This window comes from Balaenoptera borealis (genome assembly GCF_965194805.1).
Source record: "Balaenoptera borealis genome assembly, chromosome: 5".
Taxonomy (NCBI): Eukaryota; Metazoa; Chordata; class Mammalia; order Artiodactyla; family Balaenopteridae; genus Balaenoptera; species Balaenoptera borealis.
The window spans coordinates 36,597,667-36,598,111 of NC_138862.1; positions in this window are offsets into that span (position 1 = coordinate 36,597,667).

Here is a 445-nt window from a genome sequence, read left to right on the forward strand (position 1 = left end):
CCAGAGAAAATACTTGAAGAGATTATAGTCAAAAACTTCCCTAACATGGGAAAGGAAATAGCTACCCAAGTCCAGGAAGAGCAGAGAGTCCCATACAGGATAAACCCAAGGAGAAACATGCCGAGACACATAGTAATCAAAGTGGCAAAAATTAAAGACAAAGAAAAATTATTGAAAGCAGCAAGGGAAAAATGACAAATAACATACAAGGGAACTCCCATAAGGTTAACAGCTGATTTCTCAGCAGAAATTCTACAAGCCAGAAGGGAGTGGCATGATATACTTAAAGTGATGAAAGGGAAGAACCTACAAGCAAGATTACTCTACCCGGCAAGGATCTCATTTAGATTTGATGGAGAAATCAAAAGCTTTACAGACAAGCAAAAGCTAAGAGAATTCAGCGCCACCAAACCAGCTCTGCAACAAATACTAAAGGAACTTCTCT